Consider the following 19827-nt stretch of genomic DNA (forward strand, 5'->3'; position numbering starts at 1 on the left):
AAGCTTAGAGTGGATGTTCAGACCTTCAAACAAAAAGATGGTGAATCCCTCTATGAAGCTTGGGAAAGATACAAGCAGATGACCAAAAGGTGTCCTTCTGACATGCTTTCTGAATGGACCATTTTAGATATATTCTATTATGGTCTATCTGAATTCTCTAAGATGTCACTGGACCATTCTGCAGGTGGATCCATTCACCTAAAGAAAACGCCTGCAGAATCTCAAGAACTCATTGACATGGTTGCAAATAACCAATTCATGTACACTTCTGAGAGGAATTCCGTGAATAATGGGACGCCTCAGAGGAAGGGAGTTCTTGAAATTGATACTCTAAATGCCATATTGGCTCAGAATAAAATGTTGACTCAGCAAGTCAACATAATTTCTCAAAGTCTGAATGGATGGCAAAATGCATCCAACAGTACTAAAGAGGTCTCTTCTGAAGAAGAAGCTTATGATCCTGAGAACCCTGCAATAGCAGAGGTAAATTATATAGATGAACCTTATGGAAACACCTATAATTCATCATGGAGAAATCATCCAAATTTCTCATGGAATGATCAACAAAAGCCTTAACAAGGCTTTAATAATGGTGGAAGAAATAGGCTCAGCAATAGCAAGCCTTATCCATCATCTTCTCAGCAACAGACAGAGAATTCTGAGCAGAGCACCTCTAACTTAGCAAACTTAGTCTCTAATCTGTCTAAGGCCACTTTAAGTTTCATGAGTGAAACAAGGTCTTCCATCAGAAATTTGGAGGTACAAGTGGGCCAGCTGAGTAAGAAAATCACTGAAACTCCTCCTAGTACTCTCCCAAGCAATACTGAAGAGAATCCAAAAAGAGAGTGCAAGGCCATTGACATAATCAACATGGCCGAACCTAGGGAGGAAGGAGAGGACGTGAATCACAATGAGGAAGACCTTATGGAACGTCTCTCAAGCAAGAAGGAGCTCCCTATTGAGGACCTAAAGGAACCTGAGGCTCATATAGAGACCATAGAGATTCCATTAAACCTTCTTCTGCCATTCATGAGCTCTGAAGACTATTCTTCCTCTGAAGAGGATGAAAATGTAACTGGAGAGCAAGTTGCTCAATATCTAGGAGCCATCATGAAGCTGAATGCCAAATTATTTGGTAATGAGACTTGGGAAGGTGAACCTCCCTTGCTCATTAATGAACTAGATATATGGATTTAGCAAACCTTACCTCAAAAGAGACAAGATCCTGGCGAATTCTTAATACCCTGTACCATAGGCACCATGACCTTTGAAAAGGCTCTGTGTGACTTGGGGTCAGGCATAAATCTTATGCCACTCTCTGTAATGGAGAAGCTGGGGATCATTGAGGTACAGCTTGCCATATTCTCACTACAGATGGCAGACAAGTCAATAAGACAAGCTTATGGATTAGTAGAGGACGTGTTAGTAAAGGTTGAATGCCTTTACATCCCTGCTGATTTCATGATCTTAGACACTAGGAAGGAGGAGGATGAATGCATCATCCTTGGAAGACCTTTCCTAGCCACAGCAGGAGCTGTGATAGATGTTAACAGAGGAGAATTAGTCCTTCAATTGAATGTGGACTACCTTGTTTTTAAAATCCAAGGGTGTTCCTTTGCAACCATGGAGAGGAAGCATGAAAAGCTTCTCTCAGTACAGAGTCACACAAAGCCCCCACAATCAAAATCTAAGTTTGGTGTTGGGAGGCCACAGCCAAACTCTAAGTTTGGTGTTGAATCCCCACATCCAAACTCTAAGTTTGGTGTTGGGAATCTACAACATTGACTTGATCACCTGTGAGGCTCCATGAGAGTCCACTGTCAAGCTAGTGACATTAAAGGAGCACTTATTAGGAGGCAACCCAATTTTTATTTATCTAATTTTATTTTTCTTTTATTGTTCTTTTATGTTTTATTAGGTTCATGATCATGTGGAGTCACAAAATAAATACTAAAATTAAAAACAGAATAAAAAATAGCAGAAGAAAAAACACACCCTGGAGGAAGAGCTTACTGGCGTTTAAACGCCAGTAAGGAGCATCTGGCTGGCGTTCAATGCCAGAACAAGAGCATGGATCTGGCGTTGAATGCCAGAAACAAGCAGCATCCTAGCGTTCAGACGCCAGGAATACACCTTGAAGAAAGCTGGCACTGAATGCCAGAAACAAGCATGGAACTGCCGTTCAATGCCAGAAACATGCTGCAAATGGGCGTTGAAGGCCCAAAACAAGCATGAAGCTAGCGTTCAACACCAGAAACAAGCATCAATCTGGCGTTGAATGCCAGGATTGAATGCAGAGGGCATTTTACACGCCTCATTGGTGCAGGGATGTAAATCCTTGACACCTCAGGATCTGTGGACCCCACAGGATCCCTACCTACCTCAATTCATCTTCTCTCCTCTTCACACAATCCAATAACACTCTTCCCCAAAACCCTTCACCAATCACCTCAATCTTTCTTCCCTATCACCTCTTCACCACTCACATTCATCCACTCTTCCCCATAAACCCCACCTACCTTCAAAATTCAAAATCTCTTTCCCACCCAAACCCACCCTAAATAGCCGAGCCTACTCCCTCTCCCTTCACTATATAAAGCCCTCTATCCTTCTTCATTTTCACACACCACAACCCTCTCTTCTTCACCTTGGTCGAAACCACACACTTCTCCCTTTCCTCCACATTTTCTTCTTCTTCTTGCATTATTTTGGTGCTTCTTGACTTGTTTGATATTGTTGGGTGATGAAACTTTTAAATCAATGCTTCATCTTGAATGACTCTTGTGTCTTGGTGCATTGATATGACCTCATATTGTCTTTTATGACCCACTTCTTCTCATTTGAACTTGATGCTCAATACACTCTTCATGCTTTAACTTTGCTCTTGCATCGAGCTTAATGATATGCCTTAGCTTACATTGTTTCCTCCTCTACATGTTGTAGCTACCATGTAGTAGAGGACCATACTCCTACTTGGCATTAACCCCCGCCTATGTTCTATTTGCTTTGATATCTTTGTCATAGGCTTCATATTCCTTTCCTTTTCTATCCTTTTAGGTTGGCCACCAAGGAGGGAGAAAGGGAAAGTTTCTAAATGGGGCAACAAACAAGTCATCCGCACAACCTTTTGAAGGAGCTCATCAATTATAGCAACCCATCCACCTTGCTCTTCTTTGCATGCACCGAGGACGGTGCAATCTTCAAGTGTGGGGAGGTCGTCCGACCGATCTCCATGGGTAACAATTTCCTTTTCAACACCAAATTTTTATTTTCTTTGTTAGATTAGCTATTGCATTGCATGATAGGTTGCATGTTAGTTAGAATTTGTACATATTTTTACCACTTCTTTTTTTTATTAGGACTACTTGGTTAGAGTGATGATTTCTTTCCCAAGAAACCGTTTTAGGGCAACCTACCAATTTGAAAAATTTTTGTTGAACTTGCTTGAAAGAATGTATTTTGGAACATGGTTTTTGAGCTAAGAACACAAGCAAGTGAGATTTGAACCTAATGATGTGGTTACATCTTATAACCACTTATTTTTCCTTCTTGTGTGCATTATTCTCTTCCTATGAGTGTAGTCTTCGATTTGTTTGATTCTTTATGTCTATTATTTTGTGTATTCATGCATTTATATGATTGAGGCCATCATTCCATTAGCTCACTTACCCAAATGGCCTTACCTTTTATCTTCCTTTGTTAGCCAACTTTGAGCCTATACTTAACCCACTTATTCTTATTTTAGCACATTACAAGCCTTAAAGCGGAAAACAATGAATGTCCTTTATTTGGATCTTTGATTGGCTTAGGCTAGTGAGTGTGAGTGTCATCCAAGAGTGGGAAAACTTTGGGACATTGGTTGGGATAAAAGGGTGTTTGTGTTTTGTATTTTTATATTGGGGAATTGGTACATACTCATGTATTGATTAAATGTATAGACCTTATGCATTGATGTTCTTGTGTATAGTTTGAAAGAAAAAAGAAATAAAAGTGAAAAAGAAAAAAAGAAAAGAAAAGAAAAAAATGTATATAGAAAAAGAAAGAAAAAAAAGAAGAGTAATAAAGGGGACAAAATGCCCCAAAGTGAAGCTCAATAAGAATCAGTGCATAAGTGTTGTGAAATGAAAAGAAAATGCATGAGTATGTGAAAAAGTGAGGAATGGGTAGTTAGATTAGTACTTAATTGCATAGGTCATTATATAGGTTAGGTGGGAAAGTTTCAGTTAATCAAAGATTCAAATCCTAAGTCCACTAGCCAAATATGACCCTACCTTAACCCTAGCCCCATTACAACCTAAGGAAAAGACCTCATGATAATTGTATGCGTGCATTGAATAATTGTTGATTGTTAGATGAAAAACAAATCTTGGGAAGCATGATTAGGGGAGAATTGAGTGAATCAACCCCAAACACCGAGTGACTAGAGTGCAAACACTTCCGGTGAGGGTTCGATGCTCAATTCCTTGATTCCCGGCTTTCACGAGCGTTCTTCTTGCAAGTCTATTTGAACTTCAATTTTTATATTTGAATTGGTAGGATTCATGAATCGTTATATGATCTTGACCCTACTTGTGCATGAATGACTTGGAGGATTGATTTATTTTTAACCAAGTAGGTACAACCATTTTGCATCTAGTTGCATTCATGTAGATAGGATGCACATAGATAGGTTACATTGAATAAATGTTGATGCCCTTTGCTTTCTCTTGGCTTAAGCATGAGGACATGCTTGGTTTAAGTGTGGAGAGGTTGACAAACCCCAATTTGACGGTTTATCTTGTATTGAATTTAGGGGATTTTATCACCTTTTACCCACATTTATTCAATGAAATAGCATGGTTTTGTATATTCTCCTTTAATTGTGCTTAAGAGTGAAAACATGCTTTTTAGGACTTAAAATAGCTAAATTTAATTCTCCTTGATTCCATTAGATGCCTTGATATGTTTGCTAAGTGATTTCAGATTTAGAAGGCAAAGATTGGATCAAGGGAATGAAGAAAGAAGCATGAAAAGTTGGAGAACTCATGAAGAAATGAAAGAACCGGAAAGCTATCAAGCCGACCTCTTCGCACTTAAACAACCATAACTTGAGCTACATAGGTCCAAATGATGCGGTTCTAGTTGGGTTAGAAAGCTAACATCCGGGGCTTCGAAACAATATAAGATTTTCCATAGTTGCTACACGTATGGTGGCGCGCATGCGCAAAGTACGTGCACGCGCCGTTGCTGCCACCTAGTTCACTTAAAGCAACATGTGGCCAGCGATTTTAGAAGCCTTGTGGGCCCAATCCAACTCATTTATGATGCTATTTAAGCCAAGGATTGAAGGGGAATCAACATACTCTCATACTTTACATGTTAGTTACCATTAGTCATAGTTTATTTTTAGAAGTAGTTAGAACTAGTTTCTAGAGAGAGAAGCTCTCACTTCTCTCTAGAATTAGGATTAGGATTAGGTTTAGTTCTTAGATCTAGATTTAGATTCATCTTCTTCTACTTCTATCTTCTCAATTCCTTGTAGTTACATTCATTCTTCTCCTATTCTTTTGGTGTAATCTCTTTTATGTTGTTCTTATATTTTGTTGTAGATCTAGTATTGTTCCTTCTACTTTCTTTCAATTCAATTCAAGGTAATTCATAATAATTGTGTTTCTTTTGATTGTTGTTGTTAATTTCTTTCAATAATTGTTGTTAGATTCTCTTCTTGTTGTCAATTTGCTTTGCTTTTCTTTTGTGCCTTCCAAGTGTTTGATGAAATGCTTGGTTGGATTTTAGTATAGGTTTTGTTCCTCTTGGCCTAGGTAGAGTAATTAGTGACTCTTGAGTTATCTAATTCTTTTGTTGGTTGATAATTAGAAGTTGCTAATTGATTTGAATGCCTCTAAAGCTAGTCTTTCCTTTAGGAGTTGATTAGGACTTGAGGAATCAAATTGATTCATCCACTTGACTTTCCTCCATGGTTAGAGGTTAACTAAGTGGGAGCAATACACAATTCTCATCACAATTGAGAAGGATAACTAGGATAGGACTTCTAGTTCTCATATCTTGCCAAGAGCTTTGTTAGTTGTTAGTTTATTTCCTTTGCCATTTATAATTCTTGTCTATAATCTCAAAAACCCCAAAATAACTCACAACCAATAACAAGACACTTTATTGTAAATCCTAGGGAGAACGACCCGAGGTCCAATACTTCGGTTTATAAATTTAGGGGTTTGTTTTAGTGACAAACAACTTTTTGTATGAAAGGATTAGTGATTGGTTTAGAAACTATACTTGCAACGAGAATTTATTTGTGAATTCTAAACCGTCAAAAATCCATTCATCAAAATGGCGCCGTTGCCGGGGAGTTGCAATGGTGTTGTGTTATTGGTTATTGTATATATGTGAATATTGTGAATATATTGCCTTTTGCTTTGTTTGCTAGTTGTAGAATTTTGTTTCTTTTGATTTTTTTTAGCTTTTGAATTTTATTTTCTCTTTTCATTATGAATTCTCACTTTGGCTATGAGTGTAGTTACAACTATGTTGTAGGTGATGAGAACTTTAATGAAGAGATGCATCAAGGATGGGACAATCAAAGGTGGGAGGAGCCATATGCATATGATCAATCTTCATGGCAACAACCTCCACTAATGCACTATGAAGAAGAGTCATTCTATGATGCATACCAATCCAATGGCTATGGTGAATCTCCTTGTGACTTTCAGGAGCCACCACCATATGCCTATGAACCATATCCTCAACATAACTCTCAACTTTACTCACAAGCCCCTTCTTACCAACCACCTTCATATGACCCTAACCCATATCCATCCTACCAACAACCATATGAGCCATATGAACCAAACATAGAGCTACCACCTTTCCAACATCAATATTTTCAAGAGCCACCTCCTCCACATTATTATCAAGATGAACCACCTCCAATATACGAAAACTTTCAACCACAAGATGAATACTACTTTCCACCACAACCTCCCATGGAAGAATACTCATATCCATTGATCCAAGAGCCACATGATCCTAATCATATTATCCAAGAGGAACAAGAGTCAAGGGATCATATCAAGGAAGCATTGGATCAATTTCAAGCAACCATGGAGTGTGTTGTGCAACAAGTGGAAAGAATGGAAAATATTGAACCACCACAACTCTACCAAGAAGAACCACCTTCCTACTATGAATCCTTCCCCCAAAATGATGAATCCTTCCAACCACCCCAATCTCTAATGGATGAAACCCTTGGTGTTCTTGTTCAAGGGCAAGAAGAGATGAAAAGGGATGTGCAAAATTTCATGACCGCCTTGGATGCGGTAACAAATCAATTAGCCTCCCAATGCTTGAACACTCAAGGAACTCCCATGGCTACATGTGGAGAATCAAATGAAGAACATAGCATGAAGGAGAGATTGGAAACTCCGGTGGGAAATGAAGGAAGTTGCTTTGTATTGGAACAATTGGAGGAAGCTTTAATTATTGAAGACAAGGAAGAAGTGGTAGAAGACTTAGGAGATGCGGAGCCTCCATGGGAACATAGAGTTGAAGAAAATCCCTCCAAGGTGATTGAAATTGATGCTAGGGAGGAAAGTGCACACCTTCCAAGGCATATTCCATATGAAGACTTGGATGGGATAGAGCAAGAACACCAAGGTGGACTCATTCCTTATTCTTAATTCTCTGTTTTTCGGTTTTTATGCTATATGTTTGTTTATGTTTTGTGTCTTTACTTCATGATCATTAGTATGTAAGTAACTATGTCTTAAGGCTATGAATAATTCCATGAATCCTTCACCTCTCTTAAATGAAAAATGTTCTTGATTCAAAAGAACAAGAAGTACATGAGTTTCGAATTTATCCTTGAAATTAGTTTAATTATATTGATGTGGTGACAATACTTTTTGTTTTCTGAATGAATGCTTGAACAGTGCATATTTTTTATCTTGTTGTTTATGAATGTTAAAATTGTTGGCTCTTGAAAGAATGATGAACAAAGAGAAATGTTACTGGTAATCTGAAAAATCATAAATCTGATTCTTGAAGCAAGAAAAAGCAATGAATAGCAAAAGCTTGCGAAAAAAAAGAGAAAGTGGCGAAAAAAATAGAAAGAAAAAGAAAAAGCAAGTAGAAAAAGCCAATAGCCCTTAAAACCAAGCAAGGGTGAAAAGAATCCAAGGCTTTGAGCATCAATGGATAGGAGGGCCCAAGGAAATAAAATTCAGGCCTAAGCGGCTAAATCAAGCTGTCCCTAACCATGTGCTTGTGGCACGCAGGTCCAAGTGAAAAGCTTGAGACTGAGTGGTTAAAGTCGTGATCCAAAGCAAAAAGAGTGTGCTTAAGAGCTCTGGACACCTCTAACTGGGGACTTTAGCAAAGTTGAGTCACAATCTGAAAAGGTTCACCCAGTCATGTGTCTGTGGCATTTATGTATACGGTGGTAATACTGGAAAACAAAGTGCTTAGGGTCACGGCCAAGACTCATAAAAGTAGCTGTGTTCAAGAATCAACAAACTTAACTAGGAGAATCAATAACACTATCTGAAATTCTAAGTTCCTAGAGATGCCAATCATTCTAAACTTCAAAGGATAAAGTGAGATGCCAAAACTGTTCAGAAGCAAAAAGCTACAAGTCCCGCTCATCTAATTAGAATTAATATTCATTGATATTCTGAGCTTTATAGTATATTCTCTTCTTTTTATCCTAATTGATTTTTAGTTGCTTGGGGACAAGCAATAATTTAAGTTTGGTGTTGTGATGAGCGGATAATTTATACGCTTTTTGGCATTGTTTTTAGGTAATTTTTAGTAGGATCTAGATACTTTTAAGGATGTTTTCATTAGTTTTTATGTAAAATTCACATTTCTGGACTTTACTATGAGTTTGTGTGTTTTTCTGTGTCTTTAGGTATTTTCTGGCTGAAATTGAGGGACCTTAGCAAAACTCTGATAAGAAGGCTGACAAAGGACTGCTGATGCTGTTGGATTCTGACCTCCCTGCACTCGAAATGGATTTTCTGGAGCTAAAGAACTCCAAATGGCGTGCTCTCAACGGAGTTGGAAAGTAGACATCCAGAGCTTTCCAGAAATATATGATAGTCTATACTTTATTCGAGATTAGACGACGTAAACTGGCGCTCAACGCTAGTTCCATGCTGCATTCTGGAGTCAAACGCCAGAAACACGTCACGAACCAGAGTTGAACGCCAAAAACACGTTACAACTTGGCGTTAAACTCCAAAAGAAGCCTCTGCACGTGTAAAGCTCAAGCTCAGCCCAAGCACACTCTAAGTGGGCCCCGGAAGTAGATTTCTGCATCAATTACTTACTTCTGTAAACCCTAGTAGCTACTCTAGTATAAATAAGACATTTATTATTGTATTAAAAAGGCTGGATCCTGGATTGTATTTTTGATCCTATGATCACGTTTTGGGGGCTGGCCATTCGGCCATGCCTGGACCTTCATCACTTATGTATTTTCAACGGTAGAGTTTCTACACACCATAGATTAAGGGTGTGGAGCTCTGCTGTACCTCAAGTTTTAATGCAATTACTACTATTTTCTATTCAATTTAGTTTATTCCTGTTCTAAGATATTCGTTGCACTTCACCATGACGAATGTGATGATCCATGACACTCATCATCATTCTTACCTATGAACGCGTGACTGGCAACCACCCCCGTTCTACCTTAGACCGAGCGCATATCTCTTGGATTCCTTAATTAGAGTCTTCGTGGTATAAGCTAAAATTGATGGCGGCATTCATGAGAATCCGAAAAGTCTAAACCTTGTCTATGGTATTCCGAGTAGGATTCAGGGATTGAATGACTGTGACGATCTTCAAACTCGCGATTGTTGGGCGTGATGACAAACGCAAAAGAATCAATGGATTCTATTCCGACATGATTAAGTACCGACAGATGATCAGCCGTGCCGTGAAGGTTTATTACTTGGATGACCCAGTGCACTTGCTGGTTAGTTGTGCGAAGTTATGAAGTTATGTTTGGACCATGGTATCATGCACCAAGTTTTTGGCGCCATTACCGGGGAGAGAACGAACATGAATGCCATTATCAGAAATCACAATTTTGCCTACCAGTAAGCATACTTGAGGTGTGGAGGAAGGGACTTTAATTCCATTTTTTGCTCATGGTTGGCTCTGGGGCATATGGGGCTGGTGAAAATAGCAAAGTGCTCTCATTGTCTTCAGAAAGTGTCCCCACATTTGGACCTTGCCATATGTACTTCTCTTCTAATTCTTCCTGGTGAACTTCAGCTACAATTTCATCAATGATGTCATATTGGGAGATAGAATGATCTTCCGGAGGGTGCTTCATAGCTTCATTTAAATTGAACTTCACTATTCTGCTATCTATCTCAAAAGAGTAAGTTCATGAGAATGCATCCAGCTTGAACTTTGAGGTCTTCAAGAATGGTCTTCTAAGCAGGATTGATGATGGCTCCCTGAGTCATTAGGGGGCATTTCCAGGATATAGAAGTCAATGGGAAATGTGAGCCCCTTAATGCTCACTAATACATCTTCAGCAATTCTAGCCACTGTAATAATGCTTTTATCTGCTAACACAAAACGAGATGCCGACCTTTTTAAGGGAGGGAGCCTCAAGGTATCATATATAGACAAAGGCATTATACTAACACACGCTCCTAAATCACACATGCAGTCAAAAAATATCACACCTCCAATGGTACAGTGAACTATACATGGACCTGGATCACTACATTTTTCAAGTATACCTCCCATTAAAGCAGAGATAGAACTACCTAAAGGAATAGTTTCTAATTTATTAATTTTATATTTATGTATACATAAATCCTTTAGAAACTTTGCGTATTTAGGTACTTGCTGAATAACATCAAAAAGAGGAACGGTTACCTCAACCTTTTTGAATATTTCTACCATTTTGGGATCAAGTTTCATCTGCTTCCTGGGCTTCCTTGCGAGTTGTGGAAAAGGGATAGGACGGGCGTTATCTGAGGCTTCAGTATCCTTTGGTGCTTCATTCTGTAGTTGAGCTTCCTCTTCTTCAACTATGTCTTGTACGTCCTCTTCCTCTTCAGCATCTTCTACTTCCACTACATCTTCAGCTGGAGTGTGTTCTAGTGGGCTTGGCTCTTCATGGTTCCTCTCCTGTAATGTGGTTCCGGACCTCAAGGTGATGGCATTGTTGCCACCCTTGGGGTTGGGTAATGGTTGAGAGGGGATTCCACTGGAGCTCAAAGGCTGGTTGTTGGAGTTATTTAGTGATCCAATCTGTGAGACAAGATCTTGCAAGGAAGAGTTCAAACTATTTAGAGTAGAAGTAAGGTTATTTTCCATGGCCTATTGTCTCTGATCAATAGATTGTAGTAACTCATCATTAGAAGATGAAGATGGATAAGTGATCTGAGGGGTCTGCTGAGATGCTTGGGGCTGCCTTAGATGAGGTGCTTTGTAGGCCTGATTTTGATTCTACTGTCTGATGTTGTTATTGTTATTCCACATCTGGTTTTCATTATTATCTCTGCCTCCTTTGTTATGATTGTCCCTCCAACCATGGTTAGAATTATCTCTCCAACCTTGGTTGGAATTGTCCTGCCATCCATGGTTGTAGCTGCCACCTTGATTGTATCCTTGATTTAGGCGGTCATAGAAGTTATGAGTGGCTGCCACAGTGTTGTCTTCCTATTGGAGCTGCGGACATTCATCAGTATAATGACTATAATCAGCACAGATCCCGCATACTCTTTGTGGAACCAACTGTTGGCTTTGTTGTGGTGGAGAAGGCTGAGCTTGCTGAGCTTGTTGTTGACTCAACTACATCTGCTTCAGTAAGTTGGTCATTTCACATATACTCTGCATTAGAGCAGTAGTCTCTCTGCTAGAGGATACCTCTGTAATAGCTTTTGAGTGGCTTTGCCTCTGCCTGTGATTCCTAGTGGATTCAGCTAAGTCGCTGATCAATTGCCATGCTTTATCAGTGGTCTTGTACTTTTTCATAGACCCATTTCTAGCACCTTCCAATGTGGTCTTATCTTGGGGTTTCATGCCCTGTGTGAAGTAGCCGAGCAACACCAACTTGTCAATCATGTGGTGGGGACATGCTTTCAAAAGATTGTTGAAGTGCTCCCAATATTCGTAGAGAGTCTCGGATTCACCTTGAATAATCATGGAAATTTCTTTCCTTAATCTATCAGTAACTTCAACTGGAAAGTATTTTTCCAAAATTTCTCTTCTAAGCGTATCCCAGTTAACAACAGTCGCTCCAGGTTGAATGTAGTACCACTCTCTCGCCTTTCCCTCAAGAGAGAACGGGAAGGCTTTTAACAGAATAGAAGTTTTATCTGTACCATCATGTTTAACAGTAGAGCAGGCTGTCTGGAAATCCCTAAGGTGTTTGATAGGCTCTTGAGCAGGTAAGCCATGAAACTTGGGCATCAAGTTGAGTAGCACAGTCTTTAGTTTGAAATCTGCAGCCACCGCTGGGTGATGCGCTTGATACGGTTGCAGTGTAAAATCTGGGACTCCAGCTTCCTAGATAGTAAGTCTCCTAGGTGCTGCCATGTTACCTGCACGTGAGTCAACCGAATCAGTAGTAGAGGAGCTTGTTTCTTCTTCAAATGGCGGTTCAGATTTGCCCTCAGATGAAACTGGTGAATCGATGACAATCACTTCACCACCCGCAGAGGCTAACCGACGTCGAGCTCACCTAATACGTGAAATAGTTCTTTCAATTTCAGGATCAAAAGCGGCTAAACTCAGATCAGGCAATGAACGCGTCATTCAGTGGAAAAAACATACAGCTCATGGTGACAAAGACAAAATAAAATAAAGTACAAATAAATAAATTCCAACCAATAAATTAGCACACTATTGCAACTCCCCAGCAACGGCACCAAAAATTGACGTGGCGAAACTTGGCAGATTAGGAAATTAATGTAAGTGATACGTTGCAAGTACAGTTCTTAACCAACAAAAATTTGCTCATCAATTTAGAAGGGTTGTCACAAAATTAGAATAAAAATACTGGGAGTATGAGTCCCAGGTCATCTCCCAACAAGTTACAGAAAGATGTGCTATTTTATTAATCAGAGGTTTTCCAAAATATTTTTGAGTTCTATAAACAGGAAATTAAATCAGAGAATTTATGTAATTCAAATAAAAATCTTGACCGGGAGTAAATTAATCAGAAATTCTATCCTTGTTGGATTTCTCTCAAGATTAATTGATAATTGAAGGTTGTTCTACTTAGTTATCCTTTACTGAGTAAAGGAAAGTCAAGTAAGTTAGAAGTCTACTTCTATTCACAAGTTCTGATCCTCTCCCTTGGGAAGGATTAGTGTTAGTGACTAGAGAGCCAACCAACAATAAACCCAATTACAATTTAGCTCTTGAGTATTCCAACTCAAAGTTCTCCTTTTAATCTACTCCCAATCAAGTTAGAGAACTACTCCATTATCATGAATGTAAACTTCACAAAATTAAAAAGGGAAATAAAGAAAGACATGATAAACAACAATAAAAAAGATCAATTAAAATTAAAAATGGTTCTTGTATTAATAAATTATAAAAATAATCCAATTGTAACTCTGGACAAATTAAGGATATGAAAGAGTAAGCGAAAAGTAAGAAAACAAACTAGAATGATGAAGTCTTGGCGGAGGTAATAACTCTTCTCAATATCCCAATCCAAAAAGCAATAAAACAAAATTCTAAGAACTATGAATGTGTAGAGAGAAAACCTAGAGGAGGAGTAAAATCAGATCTAAAAACTAAAAAAACTAAAATTATGCAGAATGAGAATCGACCTTAGTCTCTGCATGTTCCCTGGCTCTAATATGCATTTCTGGGCCGAGAACTGGGTTAAAACGCGGCCCAAAATCCACGCCAGTGATTTTTGCAAATTCTGCAGATCGCGCACGTCACGCGACCGCGTCGTCCATGCAATTGCATCACTCGTGCAGGTTCCAATCCACGCGCTCGCGTCAGGCACGCGTTCGTACCGCTGTGATTTTCTCCAATTCGCGCAGATGCATGATCCATGCGTCCGCGTCGCTTCTCGCTGGTCATCTCCTCAATTTCTTGTGTTCCTTTCATTTTTGCAAGCTTTCTCTCCATTCTCTAAGCCATTCCTGCTCTATGAAGCCTGAAACACTTAACACACATATCACGACATCGAATGGTATAAAGGAGAATAAAAATATACAATTAAAAGATCTTTAGGAAGCAAGTTTTCAATCATAGAACAATTTTGGGAAGGAATTGTATACATGCAAATCATATGAATAAGTGGGTGCAGAATTGATAAAACCACACAATTAAACACAATATAAATCATAAAATAATAGTTTATCACATATCAACATATATGAAGAGAGCCAACTTAGAATAGAAAAACACATAGTAAGAGAAGGAGTAGAGTAGTATAGAAAATTCTCTCTTAGGGTTTGTAGAATTTTATACTTCAAGTTTGATTTTGGATTCTAGCAACTTTCATTGTAAGTATTTCCTTAATTGTCTCTTTTATTATACCACTAGTTCTACACTTACTTTTATTTTCATCTCCTTTGTCAATATTTACATTGTTTTGCAATTTTTGATTTCTAGTTGGTTAATTTGATGTTTGATGATCATTACATGTTTGTTTGAGTTGATTTTATTAATTTTGATCATTTGGTTGTTCATAGTTTTTACCATTTTTCCAATTTTGCCACATTTTATGATTATGCCTATTAGGTGTTTGATGAAATGTCAATCTTAGTTATGGGGTAGATTTTCACCCCTTGACTTGGGGGAAATGAGTATATAGATTACTAGAGCCATAATGTCCAACATTTAGTGATAATTCTTGGATTGTTAGTTGTTATTGTTTCCACTAACGCTAGCTTTTTACTAATTAATGTGGTAAGTTAGCTAGGATTTGTGGATTAATAACAATTATGCTCACTTAACCTATCCTTCGATATTAAGGGTTGACTTAGTGAGATTAGTACATCATAATTATCATAGTTGTGGTTATGGCAAGGAAGAGATTCCATAACTTATCCCAAGTCAAGGTTTCATTCATGTTTTGAACCACTTTTCTCTCACTTTATAGCATTACTTGTCCATATTACATACATAGTTCTTTTATTCCTTTATTAGTTTATTAATTGCAATTTTTGTCTTGTTCTTTAATTCCTTTATTTTGTTTGCTCTCAATCATTGAAACCCCTTTGATTCTCACAACCAAAATTGTGCACTTATTGGTATTAGTTCCTAGGGAAAATGACCCGGGAGTTTAAATACTCTCGGTTTATATTTGCTTTGATTTGTGACACCTTTAGGATTATAATTTGATTAGGATCAATTATTGGTTTGGAGCTATACTTGCAACGAAAAATCTATTTTGTGAAAATCCGAACTCACGTTTGGTCACTCATCAAGTTTTTGGCCCCGTTGTTAGGGAGCTAGCGTCATGAGTACTATATTTTGGTTGTTGTAAATATGTCCATAGTGTGAATAGATACTTTTTGGGTTGTTTCCATGTTTTGCTGTTAATTAGGATTTTTGTTTCTTTTGTAATTGATGTCTTTAGTTTTTATTTTCTATTTTCTCTATGAGTTATCACTCTCTTGGTTTGGAGTTTGGTTGTGATTATTTTGTAGGGTTTGATAACTTTAATTTTGGGTTGCATCATGGGATTGAAGCATCAATTTCGGAAGGAGCAACCTCCTCTATACTACAATGAGCTATACCCTTCCCAATGCACATACCCAACTCAAGGATATGGTGGATTTCACAATGACTACATACCTTCACCACCATATGCCTATGACCCATACCTCCAACATAATCCTTAACCACCACATTTTCAAACACCACACCACTACTACCAACAACCACATCTGTACATACCACCTCAAGATACTCATCAACATGAACTACCTCCCACATATACAACCTTCCTCCCAAACTATGAACCTCTTCTTTCTTCACCCCAATGTGAAGCATTCTCACCATTGGCCCAAGACCATCAAGACCTTCAATCTTTTCTACAAGAGCAAGAAGGATTCCAAAGCACACAAGGGCAATTCATGGCTACCATAGCCGAAGCGGTGAACCGCTTGGTTCAACTACGCTCATCCGATCAAGGCACTCCTCTTGAAGAGTGTGAATGAGCATTGAAGTGTCTAGTGAAGAGGAGAGCATGGAGCCACAAGGGAAAGAAGAAGAGATAGAGCATGAATTGGAGCAAGAGGGGATTGAGGGAGATTGATCAAGATGAGGATTCCATCATTAATGATTTTTTGTCCTCCTTGGTTAATCCCCTTAATGATCCTAATGAGCCTCTTCTCATTGAGTTTGAGAGAGACATGGAGATAGACTTCTCATAACCTCCTTATTATGACTTGAGTGATGGGGAAGAGTAAGTTGGTGAGGAAGTAACTCCGTTCTAAGAGCACATTGAGTGAGTGGCAATTTCACCATTGAACTTCATTGGCCCCCATCAATATGCTATCTTGGAGACGGATTACCAACTTAAGATCCTTCTTGGGTTGGTACATGGTGGAGAAATGGGTATTGGTTGCCAAGAGAATCCAAGGCTCTTCAAGAAAATCAATTCAAGAGTTGGAGCTCAAGCATGGTGTGAAGCATAATTGAGTGGTTTCCGAAGAGTGTTGGGATACTTCAAGGGTCAATTAGGAGCTTGTCCATCCAGCTTGGAGCAAAAAATTCCGCAAGAAGGAGAATGGAAAACTCGAATATGGGATCCCAGAGGAGCTTTAAGGACCAAGCATGGATGGAGATTCAAGGAGGAGTGGAAACACAAGTGATGAGCGGATAATTTATACGCTTTTTGGCATTGTTTTTAGGTAGTTTTTAGTAGGATCTAGTTACTTTTTAGTATATTTTTATTAGTTTTTAAGCAAAATTCACATTTATGGACTTTACTATGAGTTTGTGTATTTTTCTGTGATTTCAAGTATTTTCTAGCTGAAATTAAGGGACCTGAGCAAAAGTCTGATTCAGAGGCTGAAAAAGGACTGCAGATGCTGTTGGATTCTGACCTCCCTGCACTCGAAATGGATTTTTTGGAGCTAAAAAAGCCGAAATGGCGCGCTCTCAATTGCGTTTGAAAGTAGACATCCTGGGCTTTCCAGGAATATATAATAGTCCATACTTTGTTCGAGTTTTTACGACGCAAACTGGCATTCAAACGCCAACTTCCTGCCCTATTCTGGCATTAAACGCCAGAAACAGGATAAAAGCTGGAGTTAAACGCCCAAACTGGCATAAAAATTGGTGTTTAACTCCAAAAAAAGTCTCTACACATGAAAGCTTAAATGCTCAGCCCAAGCACACACCAAGTGGGCCCGGAAGTGGATTTCTGCATCATTTACTTATTTTTGTAAACCCTAGTATCTAGTCTAGTATAAATAGGACCTTTTACTATTGTATTAGAGATCTTTTTCAGTTTTATGCTATCTTAGACTTTTAGGGGGGCTGGCCATTCGGCCATGCTTGGACCTTCATCACTTATGTATTTTCAACGGTGGAGTTTCTACACCTCATAGATTAAGGTGTGGAGCTCTACTGTTCCTCGAGTATTAATGCAAAGTACTATTGTTATTCTATTCAATTCAAGCTTATTCTTATTCCAAGATATTCATTCGCACACAAGAACATGATGAATGTGATGATCAAGTGACACTCATCACCATTCTCACTTATGAACGCGTGCCTGACAAACACTTCCGTTCTACATGAAAACAAGCTTGAATGCATATCTCTTGGGACTCTAATCAACGATTCACATCATTTCCCCTCTGAAAATGGGGCATTTGAATCTGAGATTAGAACCTTCGTGGTATAGGCTAGAAACAATTGGCAGCATTCCTGAGATCCAGAAAGTCTAAACCTTGTCTGTGGTATTCTGTGTAGGATCTAGGAAGGGATGACTGTGACGAGTTTCAAACTCGCGACTGTGGCGTGTAGTGACAGTGCGCAAAAGGATTATTGGATCTTATTCCAACTCAAACGAGAACTGATAGCTGATAAGCCATGCGATAGCTGTGCCTGGTATTTTTCATCTGAGACGAGAAATCCGACAGTTGATTAGCCGTACAGAAACCGTAGAGGACCATTTTCACTGAGAGGACGGGAGGTAGCCATTGACAACGGTGATCCCTAACATACAGCTTGCCATAGAAAGTAGTATGAATAATTGAATGAAGACAGTAGAAAAGCAGAGATTCAGAAGGAATAATCATCTCCATACGCTTATCTGAAATTCCCACCAATGAATTACATAAGTATCTCTATCTTTATTTTATGTTTATTTATCTTTTAATTATCAAAACTTCATAACCATTTGAATCCGCCTGATGTGTGGAAAACGATCCAACACAAAACTCACTGGTAAGTGTACCGGGTCGCATCAAGTAATAAAACTCACGGGAGTGAGGTCGATCCCACAGGGATTGAAGGATTGAGCAATTTTAGTTTAGTGGTTGATTTAGTCAAGCGAATCAAGTATTGGTTGAGTGATTTTGTATCCAACAGTAAGTAAATAGCAGGAATTGTAAAGGGAGAGGGATGAATTGCAGAAATTAAAGAGAATTGAAGGTAAAGGTGCTGAATCTTAAAGAAGAAGAAATTAAATGACTGAAACTTAAAGTGCAAGAAACGTAAATTGCGGTAACTTAAAGTGCAAGAAATATAAATTGCTTGAATGGAAAAGGGATTTGAGGACTGGGAATTCAGAATTTAAGCAAGGGAAATTAAATTGCAGCAATTAATAAAGCAGAAGATGAATTGATAGTAACTAGAATTCAAACAGAAAGTGAAAATGTAATTGCAGCAGTGGTTCAGCAGAAGAACCAGAAGGAAAATTGGATCTCAGGACTCCAGAGACTAGATAGCAGAGTCTAGATCTCAATTGCCTTCCCAGATCCAAGTTCACAAGCAATTAAAGAGAAATTAAAGGTTGCAGCAGTAGAGGAAATTGGATTCAACTCAATTATGCAGTAAGGGAATCAAAGAGATCTTAAATGGAGATTGAGACAGAAATTCCTCAATTCTTCACACCCAAGACTCAAACAAGAAAAGTAAAAATGCTCAAGCAAGAACAAGGAAGAAGAGAGATCAATTCTCCTTCCCAATTCTCTCAGATCTCAGTTTAAAGCTCTCAAAGAAAATGAAGTCTCAAAATGTAAGAATTCAAAAATCAAAAGAAGGTCCTAATTACATCAAACTATCTCCCTATTTATACACTTTCTATTCTTGGATTTTGGAATTTGGATGGGCTTTTGATTTGGTGAAGAAATGAATTAAATTGGATTTTTAATCCAATTTTCAGCCCATGAAGAAGTTGGCTCCAGGAGGCTGCTCTGCTCTTGTGGAGAGCAGAGCAGGGAAATGGTGCATGCGGCCTCATTGCGTGCTCATGCTGCGTGTGATGGGCGTTCAAGATGCTGCCCTGCCCTTGCGGAGAGCAAGGCAGTGTGCGTGCATGCTTGCCTTCCGTGCGTCCAAGCTGCGCGTGATGCTCCTGGCCGTGCGTGCTTGTGTGCGCGCTTGTGTGCTACCCGTGCCAAGAAACGCTGCTCTGCTCTCCTTGTGGGCAGCGCAGCAAGGCAACCAAGGGTGAGGTCCAAGGTTCGAAACTTGGTAGAGGCACACGCTGCCCCTTTTTCCTTGGTTTTCTTGGCACCAAAGTAACGCCTAGTTCCTTGCTCCCTCATGGTGCTGTGTTCGATTCTTGGGGATTGAAAACAAGCCAATTTTTGCTTGTTTTCCTTGTATTTGACCGCTACTCCTTTCCTCCTTGTTCTTGGGTTCGAAACCCAT

The 19827-nt window shown here is 39.0% G+C and overlaps 1 non-coding gene across 1 annotated transcript; it reads right to left on the reverse strand.

Annotated features, from left to right (window-relative positions):
- Positions 1-108, reverse strand: LOC130971292 (small nucleolar RNA R71). Its single transcript, XR_009082518.1, has one exon. It is a non-coding gene; the product is annotated as a small nucleolar RNA R71 (small nucleolar RNA).
- Between the last annotated feature and the right edge of the window lie 19719 nt (positions 109-19827).

The sequence above is a fragment of the Arachis stenosperma genome, chromosome 3 (assembly GCF_014773155.1).
Source record: "Arachis stenosperma cultivar V10309 chromosome 3, arast.V10309.gnm1.PFL2, whole genome shotgun sequence".
NCBI lineage: Eukaryota > Viridiplantae > Streptophyta > Magnoliopsida > Fabales > Fabaceae > Arachis > Arachis stenosperma.